Here is an 18744-nt window from a genome sequence, read left to right on the forward strand (position 1 = left end):
CCGACCCTCTGTGTTGTATTACATTTCATTTCGATATTTTACTAGGTTATTTAATTTTAGTGTGTCCTCCTGATTTTCAGGCTTACTTGCCGTGCAGCACCACGTCTGTTGACCACTCATTGATATGCTAATTTTTTCTCTAACCCACCTTCCTTCTCTCTGCCTCCGCCCCCCCCCCTCCGTCTATTTAAGGCCACCCCACAGAGACGATCACCCCTCTCTGTTACCTGTGTTGCTCCCGCTATGTATCTTGGTGATATCTTTCTGCTAATATGTCTGTCTATAGTTTTCTGGTTAGATTTTATGTCGCTATTTCATTATACCTGATGATGATTGCTTGTGTTGCAATCGAAACGTCGTATTCTATTATTTAATTTAATTTATTATTTTATCTTTAGACGTGACTTAACCGAAAGAACCAAATAATAATTCCTGCAGTCACGAAAGTTCTAAAATTAAGATTGAACCACTTCTACGGGGAAGTTTTAAGCTTATCTTTTTTCTCTCTCTCTGGCGACTTGTTTTCTCTGCCTGTGTCCTCTTTAGAATGTTCACACTTAAATTCTAACTTAGCAATCTTTGAAATACGTAATCAACCAGGCTATGCGTTAATTGTGTGTTGACCGACCCTCTGTGTTGTATTACATTACATTTCGATATTTTACTAGGTTATTTAATTTTAGTGTGTCCTCCTGATTTTCAGGCTTACTTGCCGTGCAGCACCACGTCTGTTGACCACTCATTGATATGCTAATTTTTTCTCTAACCCACCTTCCTTCTCTCTGCCTCCGCCCCCCCCCCCCCTCTGTCTATTTAAGGCCACCCCACAGAGACGATCACCCCTCTCTGTACCTGTGTTGCTCCCGCTATGTATCTTGGTGATATCTGTCTGCTAATATGTCTGTCTAGTTTTCTGGTTAGATTTTATGTCGCTATTTCATTATACCTGATGATGATTGCTTGTGTTGCAATCGAAACGTCGTATTCTATTATTTAATTTAATTTATTATTTTATCTTTAGACGTGACTTAACCGAAAGAACCAAATAATAATTCCTGCAGTCACGAAAGTTCTAAAATTAAGATTGAACCACTTCTACGGGGAAGTTTTAAGCTTATCTTTTTTCTCTCTCTCTGGCGACTTGTTTTCTCTGCCTGTGTCCTCTTTAGAATGTTCACACTTAAATTCTAACTTAGCAATCTTTGAAATACGTAATCAACCAGGCTATGCGTTAATTGTGTGTTGACCGACCCTCTGTGTTGTATTACCTTACATTTCGATATTTTACTAGGTTATTTAATTTTAGTGTGTCCTCCTGATTTTCAGGCTTACTTGCCGTGCAGCACCACGTCTGTTGACCACTCATTGATATGCTAATTTTTTCTCTAACCCACCTTCCTTCTCTCCGCCCCCCTCCCCCCCTCTGTCTATTTAAGGCCACCCCACAGAGACGATCACCCCTCTCTGTTACCTGTGTTGCTTCCGCTATGTATCTTGGTGATATCTGTCTGCTAATATGTCTGTCTATAGTTTTCTGGTTAGATTTTATGTCGCTATTTCATTATACCTGATGATGATTGCTTGTGTTGCAATCGAAACGTCGTATTCTATAATTTAATTTAATTTATTATTTTATCTTTAGACGTGACTTAACCGAAAGAACCAAATAATAATTCCTGCAGTCACGAAAGTTCTAAAATTAAGATTGAACCACTTCTACGGGGAAGTTTTAAGCTTATCTTTTTTCTCTCTCTCTGGCGACTTGTTTTCTCTGCCTGTGTCCTCTTTAGAATGTTCACACTTAAATTCTAAATTAGCAATCTTTGAAATACGTAATCAACCAGGCTATGCGTTATTTGTGTGTTACATTACATTTCGATATTTTACTAGGTTATTTAATTTTAGTGTGTCCTCCTGATTTTCAGGCTTACTTGCCGTGCAGCACCACGTCTGTTGACCACTCATTGATATGCAAATTTTTTCTCTAACCCACCTTCCTTCTCTCTGCCTCCCCCCCTCTCTCTATTTAAGGCCACCCCACAGAGACGATCACCCCTCTCTGTTACCTGTGTTGCTCCCGCTATGTATCTTGGTGATATCTGTCTGCTAATATGTCTGTCTATAGTTTTCTGTTTAGATTTTATGTCGCTATTTCATTATACCTGATGATGATTGCTTGTGTTGCAATCGAAACGTCGTATTCTATTATTTAATTTAATTCATTATTTTATCTTTAGACGTGACTTAACCGAAAGAACCAAATAATAATTCCTGCAGTCACGAAAGTTCTAAAATTAAGATTGAACCACTTCTACGGGGAAGTTTTAAGCTTATCTTTTTTCTCTCTCTCTCTGGCGACTTGTTTTCTCTACCTGTGTCCTCTTTAGAATGTTCACACTTAAATTCTAACTTAGCCATTATTGAAATCCGTAATCAACCAGGCTATGCGTTAATTGTGTGTTGACCGACCCTCTGTGTTGTATTACATTACATTTCGATATTTTTAGTAGGTTATTTAATTTTAGTGTGTCCTCCTGCTTTTCAGGCTTACTTGCCGTGCAGCACCACGTCTGTTGACCACTCATTGATATGCAAAAATTTTTCTCTAACCCACCTTCCTTCTCTCTGCCCCCCCCCTCTCTCTATTTAAGGCCACCCCACAGAGACGATCACCCCTCTCTGTTACCTGTGTTGCTCCCGCTATGTATCTTGGTGATATCTGTCTGCTAATATGTCTGTCTATAGTTTTCTGGTTAGATTTTATGTCGCTATTTCATTGTACCTGATGATGATTGCTTGTGTTGCAATCGAAACGTCGTATTCTATTATTTAATTTAATTTATTATTTTATCTTTAGACGTGACTTAACCGAAAGAACCAAATAATAATTCCTGCAGTCACGAAAGTTCTAAAATTAAGATTGAACCACTTCTACGGGGAAGTTTTAAGCTTATCTTTTTTCTCTCTCTCTGGCGACTTGTTTTCTCTGCCTGTGTCCTCTTTAGAATGTTCACACTTAAATTCTAACTTAGCAATCTTTGAAATCCGTAATCAACCAGGCTATGCGTTAATTGTGTGTTGACCGACCCTCTGTGTTGTATTACATTACATTTCGATATTTTTAGTAGGTTATTTAATTTTAGTGTGTCCTCCTGATTTTCAGGCTTACTTGCCGTGCAGCACCACGTCTGTTGACCACTCATTGATATGCAAATTTTTTCTCTAACCCACCTTCCTTCTCTCTGCCTCCGCCCCCCCCTCTGTCTATTTAAGGCCACCCCACAGAGACGATCACCCCTCTCTGTTTCCTGTGTTGCTCCCGCTATGTATCTTGGTGATATCTGTCTGCTAATATGTCTGTCTATAGTTTTCTGGTTAGATTTTATGTCGTTTTTTCATTATACCTGATGATGATTGCTTGTGTTGCAATCGAAACGTCGTATTCTATTATTTAATTTAATTTATTATTTTATCTTTAGACGTGACTTAACAGAAAGAACCAAATAATAATTCATGCAGTCACGAAAGGTCTAAAATTAAGATTGAACCACTTCTACGGGGAAGTTTTAAGCTTATCTTTTTTCTCTCTCTCTGGCGACTTGTTTTCTCTGCCTGTGTCCTCTTTAGAATGTTCACACTTAAATTCTAACTTAGCAATCTTTGAAATACGTAATCAACCAGGCTATGCGTTAATTGTGTGTTGACCGACCCTCTGTGTTGTATTACATTACATTTCGATATTTTACTAGGTTATTTAATTTTAGTGTGTCCTCCTGATTTTCAGGCTTACTTGCCGTGCAGCACCACGTCTGTTGACCACTCATTGATATGCTAATTTTTTCTCTAACCCACCTTCCTTCTCTCTGCCTCCGCCCCCCCTCTGTCTATTTAAGGCCACCCCACAGAGACGATCACCCCTCTCTGTTACCTGTGTTGCCCCCGCTATGTATCTTGGTGATATCTGTCTGCTAATATGTCTGTCTATAGTTTTCTGGTTAGATTTTATGTCGCTATTTCATTATACCTGATGATGATTGCTTGTGTTTCAATCGAAACGTCGTATTCTATTATTTAATTTAATTTATTATTTTATCTTCTCTCTCTCTGGCGACTTGTTTTCTCTGCCTGTGTCCTCTTTAGAATGTTCACACTTAAATTCTAACTTAGCAATCTTTGAAATACGTAATCAACCAGGCTATGCGTTAATTGTGTGTTGACCGACCCTCTGTGTTGTATTACCTTACATTTCGATATTTTACTAGGTTATTTAATTTTAGTGTGTCCTCCTGATTTTCAGGCTTACTTGCCGTGCAGCACCACGTCTGTTGACCACTCATTGATATGCTAATTTTTTCTCTAACCCACCTTCCTTCTCTCCGCCCCCCCCCCCCCTCTGTCTATTTAAGGCCACCCCACAGAGACGATCACCCCTCTCTGTTACCTGTGTTGCTCCCGCTATGTATCTTGGTGATATCTGTCTGCTAATATGTCTGTCTATAGTTTTCTGGTTAGATTTTATGTCGCTATTTCATTATACCTGATGATGATTGCTTGTGTTGCAATCGAAACGTCGTATTCTATTATTTAATTTAATTTATTATTTTATCTTTAGACGTGACTTAACCGAAAGAACCAAATAATAATTCCTGCAGTCACGAAAGTTCTAAAATTAAGATTGAACCACTTCTACGGGGAAGTTTTAAGCTTATCTTTTTTCTCTCTCTCTGGCGACTTGTTTTCTCTGCCTGTGTCCTCTTTAGAATGTTCACACTTAAATTCTAAATTAGCAATCTTTGAAATACGTAATCAACCAGGCTATGCGTTATTTGTGTGTTACATTACATTTCGATATTTTACTAGGTTATTTAATTTTAGTGTGTCCTCCTGATTTTCAGGCTTACTTGCCGTGCAGCACCACGTCTGTTGACCACTCATTGATATGCAAATTTTTTCTCTAACCCACCTTCCTTCTCTCTGCCTCCCCCCCTCTCTCTATTTAAGGCCACCCCACAGAGACGATCACCCCTCTCTGTTACCTGTGTTGCTCCCGCTATGTATCTTGGTGATATCTGTCTGCTAATATGTCTGTCTATAGTTTTCTGTTTAGATTTTATGTCGCTATTTCATTATACCTGATGATGATTGCTTGTGTTGCAATCGAAACGTCGTATTCTATTATTTAATTTAATTTATTATTTTATCTTTAGACGTGACTTAACCGAAAGAACCAAATAATAATTCCTGCAGTCACGAAAGTTCTAAAATTAAGATTGAACCACTTCTACGGGGAAGTTTTAAGCTTATCTTTTTTCTCTCTCTCTGGCGACTTGTTTTCTCTGCCTGTGTCCTCTTTAGAATGTTCACACTTAAATTCTAACTTAGCAATCTTTGAAATCCGTAATCAACCAGGCTATGCGTTAATTGTGTGTTGACCGACCCTCTGTGTTGTATTACATTACATTTCGATATTTTACTAGGTTATTTAATTTTAGTGTGTCCTCCTGATTTTCAGGCTTACTTGCCGTGCAGCACCACGTCTGTTGACCACTCATTGATATGCTAATTTTTTCTCTAACCCACCTTCCTTCTCTCTGCCTCCGCCCCCCCCCCTCCGTCTATTTAAGGCCACCCCACAGAGACGATCACCCCTCTCTGTTACCTGTGTTGCTCCCGCTATGTATCTTGGTGATATCTTTCTGCTAATATGTCTGTCTATAGTTTTCTGGTTAGATTTTATGTCGCTATTTCATTATACCTGATGATGATTGCTTGTGTTGCAATCGAAACGTCGTATTCTATTATTTAATTTAATTTATTATTTTATCTTTAGACGTGACTTAACCGAAAGAACCAAATAATAATTCCTGCAGTCACGAAAGTTCTAAAATTAAGATTGAACCACTTCTACGGGGAAGTTTTAAGCTTATCTTTTTTCTCTCTCTCTGGCGACTTGTTTTCTCTGCCTGTGTCCTCTTTAGAATGTTCACACTTAAATTCTAACTTAGCAATCTTTGAAATACGTAATCAACCAGGCTATGCGTTAATTGTGTGTTGACCGACCCTCTGTGTTGTATTACATTACATTTCGATATTTTTAGTAGGTTATTTAATTTTAGTGTGTCCTCCTGATTTTCAGGCTTACTTGCCGTGCAGCACCACGTCTGTTGACCACTCATTGATATGCAAATTTTTTCTCTAACCCACCTTCCTTCTCTCTGCCTCTGCCCCCCCCCTCCGTCTATTTAAGGCCACCCCACAGAGACGATCACCCCTCTCTGTTACTTGTGTTGCTCCCGCTATGTATCTTGGTGATATCTGTCTGCTAATATGTCTGTCTATAGTTTTCTGGTTAGATTTTATGTCGCTATTTCATTATACCTGATTATGATTGCTTGTGTTGCAATCGAAACGTCGTATTCTATTATTTAATTTAATTTATTATTTTATCTTTAGACGTGACTTAACCGAAAGAACCAAATAATAATTCCTGCAGTCACGAAAGTTCTAAAATTAAGATTGAACCACTTCTACGGGGAAGTTTTAAGCTTATCTTTTTTCTCTCTCTCTGGCGACTTGTTTTCTCTGCCTGTGTCCTCTTTAGAATGTTCACACTTAAATTCTAACTTAGCAATCTTTGAAATACGTAATCAACCAGGCTACGCGTTAATTGTGTGTTGACCGACTCTCTGTGTTGTATTACATTACATTTCGATATTTTACTAGGTTATTTAATTTTAGTGTGTCCTCCTGATTTTCAGGCTTACTTGCCGTGCAGCACCACGTCTGTTGACCACTCATTGATATGCAAATTTTTTCTCTAACCCACCTTCCTTCTCTCTGCCTCCGCCCCCCCCCCCTCTGTCTATTTAAGGCCACCCCACAGAGACGATCACCCCTCTCTGTTACCTGTGTTGCTCCCGCTATGTATCTTGGTGATATCTGTCTGCTAATATGTCTGTCTATAGTTTTCTGGTTAGATTTTATGTCGCTATTTCATTATACCTGATGATGATTGCTTGTGTTGCAATCGAAACGTCGTATTCTATTATTTAATTTAATTTATTATTTTATCTTTAGACGTGACTTAACCGAAAGAACCAAATAATAATTCCTGCAGTCACGAAAGTTCTAAAATTAAGATTGAACCACTTCTACGGGGAAGTTTTAAGCTTATCTTTTTTCTCTCTCTCTGGCGACTTGTTTTCTCTGCCTGTGTCCTCTTTAGAATGTTCACACTTAAATTCTAACTTAGCAATCTTTGAAATACGTAATCAACCAGGCTACGCGTTAATTGTGTGTTGACCGACCCTCTGTGTTGTATTACATTACATTTCGATATTTTACTAGGTTATTTAATTTTAGTGTGTCCTCCTGATTTTCAGGCTTACTTGCCGTGCAGCACCACGTCTGTTGACCACTCATTGATATGCAAATTTTTTCTCTAACCCACCTTCCTTCTCTCTGCCTCCGCCCCCCCCCCCCTCTGTCTATTTAAGGCCACCCCACAGAGACGATCACCCCTCTCTGTTACCTGTGTTGCTCCCGCTATGTATCTTGGTGATATCTGTCTGCTAATATGTCTGTCTATAGTTTTCTGGTTAGATTTTATGTCGCTATTTCATTATACCTGATGATGATTGCTTGTGTTGCAATCGAAACGTCGTATTCTATTATTTAATTTAATTTATTATTTTATCTTTAGACGTGACTTAACCGAAAGAACCAAATAATAATTCCTGCAGTCACGAAAGTTCTAAAATTAAGATTGAACCACTTCTACGGGGAAGTTTTAAGCTTATCTTTTTTCTCTCTCTCTGGCGACTTGTTTTCTCTGCCTGTGCCCTCTTTAGAATGTTCACACTTAAATTCTAACTTAGCAATCTTTGAAATACGTAATCAACCAGGCTATGCGTTAATTGTGTGTTGACCGACCCTCTGTGTTGTATTACATTACATTTCGATATTTTTAGTAGGTTATTTAATTTTAGTGTGTCCTCCTGATTTTCAGGCTTACTTGCCGTGCAGCACCACGTCTGTTGACCACTCATTGATATGCAAATTTTTTCTCTAACCCACCTTCCTTCTCTCTGCCTCTGCCCCCCCCCCTCCGTCTATTTAAGGCCACCCCACAGAGACGATCACCCCTCTCTGTTACCTGTGTTGCTCCCGCTATGTATCTTGGTGATATCTGTCTGCTAATATGTCTGTCTATAGTTTTCTGGTTAGATTTTATGTCGCTATTTCATTATACCTGATTATGATTGCTTGTGTTGCAATCGAAACGTCGTATTCTATTATTTAATTTAATTTATTATTTTATCTTTAGACGTGACTTAACCGAAAGAACCAAATAATAATTCCTGCAGTCACGAAAGTTCTAAAATTAAGATTGAACCACTTCTACGGGGAAGTTTTAAGATTATCTTTTTTCTCTCTCTCTGGCGACTTGTTTTCTCTGCCTGTGTCCTCTTTAGAATGTTCACACTTAAATTCTAACTTAGCAATCTTTGAAATACGTAATCAACCAGGCTACGCGTTAATTGTGTGTTGACCGACCCTCTGTGTTGTATTACATTACATTTCGATATTTTACTAGGTTATTTAATTTTAGTGTGTCCTCCTGATTTTCAGGCTTACTTGCCGTGCAGCACCACGTCTGTTGACCACTCATTGATATGCAAATTTTTTCTCTAACCCACCTTCCTTCTCTCTGCCTCCGCCCCTCCCTCTGTCTATTTAAGGCCACCCCACAGAGACGATCACCCCTCTCTGTTTCCTGTGTTGCTCCCGCTATGTATCTTGGTGATATCTGTCTGCTAATATGTCTGTCTATAGTTTTCTGGTTAGATTTTATGTCGTTATTTCATTATACCTGATGATGATTGCTTGTGTTGCAATCGAAACGTCGTATTCTATTATTTAATTTAATTTATTATTTTATCTTTAGACGTGACTTAACAGAAAGAACCAAATAATAATTCCTGCAGTCACGAAAGGTCTAAAATTAAGATTGAACCACTTCTACGGGGAAGTTTTAAGCTTATCTTTTTTCTCTCTCTCTTGCGACTTGTTTTCTCTGCATGTGTCCTCTTTAGAATGTTCACACTTAAATTCTAACTTAGCAATCTTTGAAATACGTAATCAACCAGGATATGCGTTAATTGTGTGTTGACCGACCCTCTGTGTTGTATTACATTACATTTCGATATTTTACTAGGTTATTTAATTTTAGTGTGTCCTCCTGATTTTCAGGCTTACTTGCCGTGCAGCACCACGTCTGTTGACCACTCATTGATATGCTAATTTTTTCTCTAACCCACCTTCCTTCTCTCTGCCTCCGCCCCCCCCCTCCGTCTATTTAAGGCCACCCCACAGAGACGATCACCCCTCTCTGTTACCTGTGTTGCTCCCGCTATGTATCTTGGTGATATCTTTCTGCTAATATGTCTGTCTATAGTTTTCTGGTTAGATTTTATGTCGCTATTTCATTATACCTGATGATGATTGCTTGTGTTGCAATCGAAACGTCGTATTCTATTATTTAATTTAATTTATTATTTTATCTTTAGACGTGACTTAACCGAAAGAACCAAATAATAATTCCTGCAGTCACGAAAGTTCTAAAATTAAGATTGAACCACTTCTACGGGGAAGTTTTAAGCTTATCTTTTTTCTCTCTCTCTGGCGACTTGTTTTCTCTGCCTGTGTCCTCTTTAGAATGTTCACACTTAAATTCTAACTTAGCAATCTTTGAAATACGTAATCAACCAGGCTATGCGTTAATTGTGTGTTGACCGACCCTCTGTGTTGTATTACATTACATTTCGATATTTTACTAGGTTATTTAATTTTAGTGTGTCCTCCTGATTTTCAGGCTTACTTGCCGTGCAGCACCACGTCTGTTGACCACTCATTGATATGCAAATTTTTTCTCTAACCCACCTTCCTTCTCTCTGCCTCCGCCACCCCCCTCTGTCTATTTAAGGCCACCCCAAAGAGACGATCACCCCTCTCTGTTACCTGTGTTGCTCCCGCTATGTATCTTGGTGATATCTGTCTGCTAATATGTCTGTCTATAGTTTTCTGGTTAGATTTTATGTCGCTATTTCATTATACCTGATGATGATTGCGTGTGTTGCAATCGAAACGTCGTATTCTATTATTTAATTTAATTTATTATTTTATCTTTAGACGTGACTTAACCGAAAGAACCAAATAATAATTCCTGCAGTCACGAAAGTTCTAAAATTAAGATTGAACCACTTCTACGGGGAAGTTTTAAGCTTATCTTTTTTCTCTCTCTCTGGCGACTTGTTTTCTCTGCCTGTGTCCTCTTTAGAATGTTCACACTTAAATTCTAACTTAGCAATCTTTGAAATACGTAATCAACCAGGCTATGCGTTAATTGTGTGTTGACCGACCCTCTGTGTTGTATTACATTACATTTCGATATTTTACTAGGTTATTTAATTTTAGTGTGTCCTCCTGATTTTCAGGCTTACTTGCCGTGCAGCACCACGTCTGTTGACCACTCATTGATATGCAAATTTTTTCTCTAACCCACCTTCCTTCTCTCTGCCTCTGCCCCCCCCCCCTCCGTCTATTTAAGGCCACCCCACAGAGACGATCACCCCTCTCTGTTACCTGTGTTGCTCCCGCTATGTATCTTGGTGATATCTGTCTGCTAATATGTCTGTCTATAGTTTTCTGGTTAGATTTTATGTCGCTATTTCATTATACCTGATTATGATTGCTTGTGTTGCAATCGAAACGTCGTATTCTATTATTTAATTTAATTTATTATTTTATCTTTAGACGTGACTTAACCGAAAGAACCAAATAATAATTCCTGCAGTCACGAAAGTTCTAAAATTAAGATTGAACCACTTCTACGGGGAAGTTTTAAGATTATCTTTTTTCTCTCTCTCTGGCGACTTGTTTTCTCTGCCTGTGTCCTCTTTAGAATGTTCACACTTAAATTCTAACTTAGCAATCTTTGAAATACGTAATCAACCAGGCTACGCGTTAATTGTGTGTTGACCGACCCTCTGTGTTGTATTACATTACATTTCGATATTTTACTAGGTTATTTAATTTTAGTGTGTCCTCCTGATTTTCAGGCTTACTTGCCGTGCAGCACCACGTCTGTTGACCACTCATTGATATGCAAATTTTTTCTCTAACCCACCTTCCTTCTCTCTGCCTCCGCCCCTCCCTCTGTCTATTTAAGGCCACCCCACAGAGACGATCACCCCTCTCTGTTTCCTGTGTTGCTCCCGCTATGTATCTTGGTGATATCTGTCTGCTAATATGTCTGTCTATAGTTTTCTGGTTAGATTTTATGTCGTTATTTCATTATACCTGATGATGATTGCTTGTGTTGCAATCGAAACGTCGTATTCTATTATTTAATTTAATTTATTATTTTATCTTTAGACGTGACTTAACAGAAAGAACCAAATAATAATTCCTGCAGTCACGAAAGGTCTAAAATTAAGATTGAACCACTTCTACGGGGAAGTTTTAAGCTTATCTTTTTTCTCTCTCTCTTGCGACTTGTTTTCTCTGCATGTGTCCTCTTTAGAATGTTCACACTTAAATTCTAACTTAGCAATCTTTGAAATACGTAATCAACCAGGATATGCGTTAATTGTGTGTTGACCGACCCTCTGTGTTGTATTACATTACATTTCGATATTTTACTAGGTTATTTAATTTTAGTGTGTCCTCCTGATTTTCAGGCTTACTTGCCGTGCAGCACCACGTCTGTTGACCACTCATTGATATGCTAATTTTTTCTCTAACCCACCTTCCTTCTCTCTGCCTCCGCCCCCCCCCTCCGTCTATTTAAGGCCACCCCACAGAGACGATCACCCCTCTCTGTTACCTGTGTTGCTCCCGCTATGTATCTTGGTGATATCTTTCTGCTAATATGTCTGTCTATAGTTTTCTGGTTAGATTTTATGTCGCTATTTCATTATACCTGATGATGATTGCTTGTGTTGCAATCGAAACGTCGTATTCTATTATTTAATTTAATTTATTATTTTATCTTTAGACGTGACTTAACCGAAAGAACCAAATAATAATTCCTGCAGTCACGAAAGTTCTAAAATTAAGATTGAACCACTTCTACGGGGAAGTTTTAAGCTTATCTTTTTTCTCTTTCTCTGGCGACTTGTTTTCTCTGCCTGTGTCCTCTTTAGAATGTTCACACTTAAATTCTAACTTAGCAATCTTTGAAATACGTAATCAACCAGGCTATGCGTTAATTGTGTGTTGACCGACCCTCTGTGTTGTATTACATTACATTTCGATATTTTACTAGGTTATTTAATTTTAGTGTGTCCTCCTGATTTTCAGGCTTACTTGCCGTGCAGCACCACGTCTGTTGACCACTCATTGATATGCACATTTTTTCTCTAACCCACCTTCCTTCTCTCTGCCTCCGCCACCCCCCTCTGTCTATTTAAGGCCACCCCAAAGAGACGATCACCCCTCTCTGTTACCTGTGTTGCTCCCGCTATGTATCTTGGTGATATCTGTCTGCTAATATGTCTGTCTATAGTTTTCTGGTTAGATTTTATGTCGCTATTTCATTATACCTGATGATGATTGCGTGTGTTGCAATCGAAACGTCGTATTCTATTATTTAATTTAATTTATTATTTTATCTTTAGACGTGACTTAACCGAAAGAACCAAATAATAATTCCTGCAGTCACGAAAGTTCTAAAATTAAGATTGAACCACTTCTACGGGGAAGTTTTAAGCTTATCTTTTTTCTCTCTCTCTGGCGACTTGTTTTCTCTGCCTGTGTCCTCTTTAGAATGTTCACACTTAAATTCTAACTTAGCAATCTTTGAAATACGTAATCAACCAGGCTATGCGTTAATTGTGTGTTGACCGACCCTCTGTGTTGTATTACATTACATTTCGATATTTTACTAGGTTATTTAATTTTAGTGTGTCCTCCTGATTTTCAGGCTTACTTGCCGTGCAGCACCACGTCTGTTGACCACTCATTGATATGCTAATTTTTTCTCTAACCCACCTTCCTTCTCTCTGCCTCCGCCCCCCCCCTCTGTCTATTTAAGGCCACCCCACAGAGACGATCACCCCTCTCTGTTACCTGTGTTGCTCCCGCTATGTATCTTGGTGATATCTGTCTGCTAATATGTCTGTCTATAGTTTTCTGGTTAGATTTTATGTCGCTATTTCATTATACCTGATGATGATTGCTTGTGTTGCAATCGAAACGTCGTATTCTATTATTTAATTTAATTTATTATTTTATCTTTAGACGTGACTTAACCGAAAGAACCAAATAATAATTCCTGCAGTCACGAAAGTTCTAAAATTAAGATTGAACCACTTCTACGGGGAAGTTTTAAGCTTATCTTTTTTCTCTCTCTCTGGCGACTTGTTTTCTCTGCCTGTGTCCTCTTTAGAATGTTCACACTTAAATTCTAACTTAGCAATCTTTGAAATACGTAATCAACCAGGCTATGCGTTAATTGTGTGTTGACCGACCCTCTGTGTTGTATTACATTACATTTCGATATTTTACTAGGTTATTTAATTTTAGTGTGTCCTCCTGATTTTCAGGCTTACTTGCCGTGCAGCACCACGTCTGTTGACCACTCATTGATATGCAATTTTTTTCTATAACCCACCTTCCTTCTCTCTGCCTCCCCCCCCCTCTCTCTATTTAAGGCCACCCCACAGAGACGATCACCCCTCTCTGTTACCTGTGTTGCTCCCGCTATGTATCTTGGTGATATCTGTCTGCTAATATGTCTGTCTATAGTTTTCTGGTTAGATTTTATGTCGCTATTTCATTATACCTGATGATGATTGCTTGTGTTGCAATCGAAACGTCGTATTCTATTATTTAATTTAATTTATTATTTTATCTTTAGACGTGACTTAACCGAAAGAACCAAATAATAATTCCTGCAGTCACGAAAGTTCTAAAATTAAGATTGAACCACTTCTACGGGGAAGTTTTAAGCTTATCTTTTTTCTCTCTCTCTGGCGACTTGTTTTCTCTGCCTGTGTCCTCTTTAGAATGTTCACACTTAAATTCTAACTTAGCAATCTTTGAAATACGTAATCAACCAGGCTACGCGTTAATTGTGTGTTGACCGACCCTCTGTGTTGTATTACATTACATTTCGATATTTTACTAGGTTATTTAATTTTAGTGTGTCCTCCTGATATTCAGGCTTACTTGCCGTGCAGCACCACGTCTGTTGACCACTCATTGATATGCAAATTTTTTCTCTAACCCACCTTCCTTCTCTCTGCCTCCGCCCCCCCCCCCTCTGTCTATTTAAGGCCACCCCACAGAGACGATCACCCCTCTCTGTTTCCTGTGTTGCTCCCGCTATGTATCTTGGTGATATCTGTCTGCTAATATGTCTGTCTATAGTTTTCTGGTTAGATTTTATGTCGTTATTTCATTATACCTGATGATGATTGCTTGTGTTGCAATCGAAACGTCGTATTCTATTATTTAATTTAATTTATTATTTTATCTTTAGACGTGACTTAACAGAAAGAACCAAATAATAATTCCTGCAGTCACGAAAGGTCTAAAATTAAGATTGAACCACTTCTACGGGGAAGTTTTAAGCTTATCTTTTTTCTCTCTCTCTCTCTTGCGACTTGTTTTCTCTGCATGTGTCCTCTTTAGAATGTTCACACTTAAATTCTAACTTAGCAATCTTTGAAATACGTAATCAACCAGGCTATGCGTTAATTGTGTGTTGACCGACCCTCTGTGTTGTATTACATTACATTTCGATATTTTACTAGGTTATTTAATTTTAGTGTGTCCTCCTGATTTTCAGGCTTACTTGCCGTGCAGCACCACGTCTGTTGACCACTCATTGATATGCTAACTTTTTTCTCTAACCCACCTTCCTTCTCTCTGCCTCCGCCCCCCCCCTCCGTCTATTTAAGGCCACCCCACAGAGACGATCACCCCTCTCTGTTACCTGTGTTGCTCCCGCTATGTATCTTGGTGATATCTTTCTGCTAATATGTCTGTCTATAGTTTTCTGGTTAGATTTTATGTCGCTATTTCATTATACCTGATGATGATTGCTTGTGTTGCAATCGAAACGTCGTATTCTATTATTTAATTTAATTTATTATTTTATCTTTAGACGTGACTTAACCGAAAGAACCAAATAATAATTCCTGCAGTCACGAAAGTTCTAAAATTAAGATTGAACCACTTCTACGGGGAAGTTTTAAGCTTATCTTTTTTCTCTCTCTCTGGCGACTTGTTTTCTCAGCCTGTGTCCTCTTTAGAATGTTCACACTTAAATTCTAACTTAGCAATCTTTGAAATACGTAATCAACCAGGCTATGCGTTAATTGTGTGTTGACCGACCCTCTGTGTTGTATTACATTACATTTCGATATTTTACTAGGTTATTTAATTTTAGTGTGTCCTCCTGATTTTCAGGCTTACTTGCCGTGCAGCACCACGTCTGTTGACCACTCATTGATATGCAAATTTTTTCTCTAACCCACCTTCCTTCTCTCTGCCTCCGCCACCCCCCTCTGTCTATTTAAGGCCACCCCACAGAGACGATCACCCCTCTCTGTTACCTGTGTTGCTCCCGCTATGTATCTTGGTGATATCTGTCTGCTAATATGTCTGTCTATAGTTTTCTGGTTAGATTTTATGTCGCTATTTCATTATACCTGATGATGATTGCGTGTTTTGCAATCGAAACGTCGTATTCTATTATTTAATTTAATTTATTATTTTATCTTTAGACGTGACTTAACCGAAAGAACCAAATAATAATTCCTGCAGTCACGAAAGTTCTAAAATTAAGATTGAACCACTTCTACGGGGAAGTTTTAAGCTTATCTTTTTTCTCTCTCTCTTGCGACTTGTTTTCTCTGCCTGTGTCCTCTTTAGAATGTTCACACTTAAATTCTAACTTAGCAATCTTTGAAATACGTAATCAACCAGGCTATGCGTTAATTGTGTGTTGACCGACCCTCTGTGTTGTATTACATTACATTTCGATATTTTACTAGGTTATTTAATTTTAGTGTGTCCTCCTGATTTTCAGGCTTACTTGCCGTGCAGCACCACGTCTGTTGACCACTCATTGATATGCTAATTTTTTCTCTAACCCACCTTCCTTCTCTCTGCCTCCGCCCCCCCCCCTCCGTCTATTTAAGGCCACCCCACAGAGACGATCACCCCTCTCTGTTACCTGTGTTGCTCCCGCTATGTATCTTGGTGATATCTGTCTGCTAATATGTCTGTCTATAGTTTTCTGGTTAGATTTTATGTCGCTATTTCATTATACCTGATGATGATTGCTTGTGTTGCAATCGAAACGTCGTATTCTATTATTTAATTTAATTTATTATTTTATCTTTAGACGTGACTTAACCGAAAGAACCAAATAATAATTCCTGCAGTCACGAAAGGTCTAAAATTAAGATTGAACCACTTCTACGGGGAAGTTTTAAGCTTATCTTTTTTCTCTCTCTCTGGCGACTTGTTTTCTCTGCCTGTGTCCTCTTTAGAATGTTCACACTTAAATTCTAACTTAGCAATCTTTGAAATACGTAATCAACCAGGCTATGCGTTAATTGTGTGTTGACCGACCCTCTGTGTTGTATTACATTACATTTCGATATTTTACTAGGTTATTTAATTTTAGTGTGTCCTCCTGATTTTCAGGCTTACTTGCCGTGCAGCACCACGTCTGTTGACCACTCATTGATATGCTAATTTTTTCTCTAACCCACCTTCCTTCTCTCTGCCTCCGCCCCCCCCCTCCGTCTATTTAAGGCCACCCCACAGAGACGATCACCCCTCTCTGTTACCTGTGTTGCTCCCGCTATGTATCTTGGTGATATCTTTCTGCTAATATGTCTGTCTATAGTTTTCTGCTTAGATTTTATGTCGCTATTTCATTATACCTGATGATGATTGCTTGTGTTGCAATCGAAACGTCGTATTCTATTATTTAATTTAATTTATTATTTTATCTTTAGACGTGACTTAACCGAAAGAACCAAATAATAATTCCTGCAGTCACGAAAGTTCTAAAATTAAGATTGAACCACTTCTACGGGGAAGTTTTAAGCTTATCTTTTTTCTCTCTCTCTGGCGACTTGTTTTCTCAGCCTGTGTCCTCTTTAGAATGTTCACACTTAAATTCTAACTTAGCAATCTTTGAAATACGTAATCAACCAGGCTATGCGTTAATTGTGTGTTGACCGACCCTCTGTGTTGTATTACATTACATTTCGATATTTTACTAGGTTATTTAATTTTAGTGTGTCCTCCTGATTTTCAGGCTTACTTGCCGTGCAGCACCACGTCTGTTGACCACTCATTGATATGCACATTTTTTTCTCTAACCCACCTTCCTTCTCTCTGCCTCCGCCACCCCCCTCTGTCTATTTAAGGCCACCCCACAGAGACGATCACCCCTCTCTGTTACCTGTGTTGCTCCCGCTATGTATCTTGGTGATATCTGTCTGCTAATATGTCTGTCTATAATTTTCTGGTTAGATTTTATGTCGCTATTTCATTATACCTGATGATGATTGCGTGTGTTGCAATCGAAACGTCGTATTCTATTATTTAATTTAATTTATTATTTTATCTTTAGACGTGACTTAACCGAAAGAACCAAATAATAATTCCTGCAGTCACGAAAGTTCTAAAATTAAGATTGAACCACTTCTACGGGGAAGTTTTAAGCTTATCTTTTTTCTCTCTCTCTGGCGACTTGTTTTCTCTGCCTGTGTCCTCTTTAGAATGTTCACACTTAAATTCTAACTTAGCAATCTTTGAAATACGTAATCAACCAGGCTATGCGTTAATTGTGTGTTGACCGACCCTCTGTGTTGTATTACATTACATTTCGATATTTTACTAGGTTATTTAATTTTAGTGTGTCCTCCTGATTTTCAGGCTTACTTGCCGTGCAGCACCACGTCTGTTGACCACTCATTGATATGCTAATTTTTTCTCTAACCCACCTTCCTTCTCTCTGCCTCCGCCCCCCCCTCTGTCTATTTAAGGCCACCCCACAGAGACGATCACCCCTCTCTGTTACCTGTGTTGCTCCCGCTATGTATCTTGGTGATATCTGTCTGCTAATATGTCTGTCTATAGTTTTCTGGTTAGATTTTATGTCGCTATTTCATTATACCTGATGATGATTGCTTGTGTTGCAATCGAAACGTCGTATTCTATTATTTAATTTAATTCATTATTTTATCTTTAGACGTGACTTAACCGAAAGAACCAAATAATAATTCCTGCAGTCACGAAAGTTCTAAAATTAAGATTGAACCACTTCTACGGGGAAGTTTTAAGCTTATCTTTTTTCTCTCTCTCTGGCGACTTGTTTTCTCTGCCTGTGTCCTCTTTAGAATGTTCACACTTAAATTCTAACTTAGCAATCTTTGAAATACGTAATCAACCAGGCTACGCGTTAATTGTGTGTTGACCGACCCTCTGTGTTGTATTACATTACATTTCGATATTTTACTAGGTTATTTAATTTTAGTGTGTCCTCCTGATTTTCAGGCTTACTTGCCGTGCAGCACCACGTCTGTTGACCACTCATTGATATGCAAATTTTTTCTCTAACCCACCTTCCTTCTCTCTGCCTCCGCCCCCCCCCCCCCTCTGTCTATTTAAGGCCACCCCACAGAGACGATCACCCCTCTCTGTTTCCTGTGT

Source organism: Lampetra fluviatilis, chromosome 69, assembly GCF_964198595.1.
Source record: "Lampetra fluviatilis chromosome 69, kcLamFluv1.1, whole genome shotgun sequence".
Classification (NCBI taxonomy): Eukaryota; Metazoa; Chordata; class Hyperoartia; order Petromyzontiformes; family Petromyzontidae; genus Lampetra; species Lampetra fluviatilis.